Genomic DNA, 249 nt, shown 5'->3' on the forward strand with positions numbered 1-249 from the left:
GAAACAATGGACATAACTTTTAAACAAAAAAGGTATTTAAATATGCTGTGGCCTGTGTGTGCATGTGGGGAGAGAGGAAATTGCTATCCAAAATTTCAAACATGAATATTCATGCGTTTGAGACAGACATACTGAAATTAAGGAGGAAAAAGATGTTTGTCATTGTAGATTGTCCTAAGAAAGAAGCAATCAGGCAACATATATATTTGGTATAGTCAATCCATGATTTCAACCTTGGGTTGGGGTGGG

The sequence above is a fragment of the Nicotiana attenuata genome, unplaced genomic scaffold (assembly GCF_001879085.1).
Source record: "Nicotiana attenuata strain UT unplaced genomic scaffold, NIATTr2, whole genome shotgun sequence".
NCBI classification, from domain to species: Eukaryota; Viridiplantae; Streptophyta; class Magnoliopsida; order Solanales; family Solanaceae; genus Nicotiana; species Nicotiana attenuata.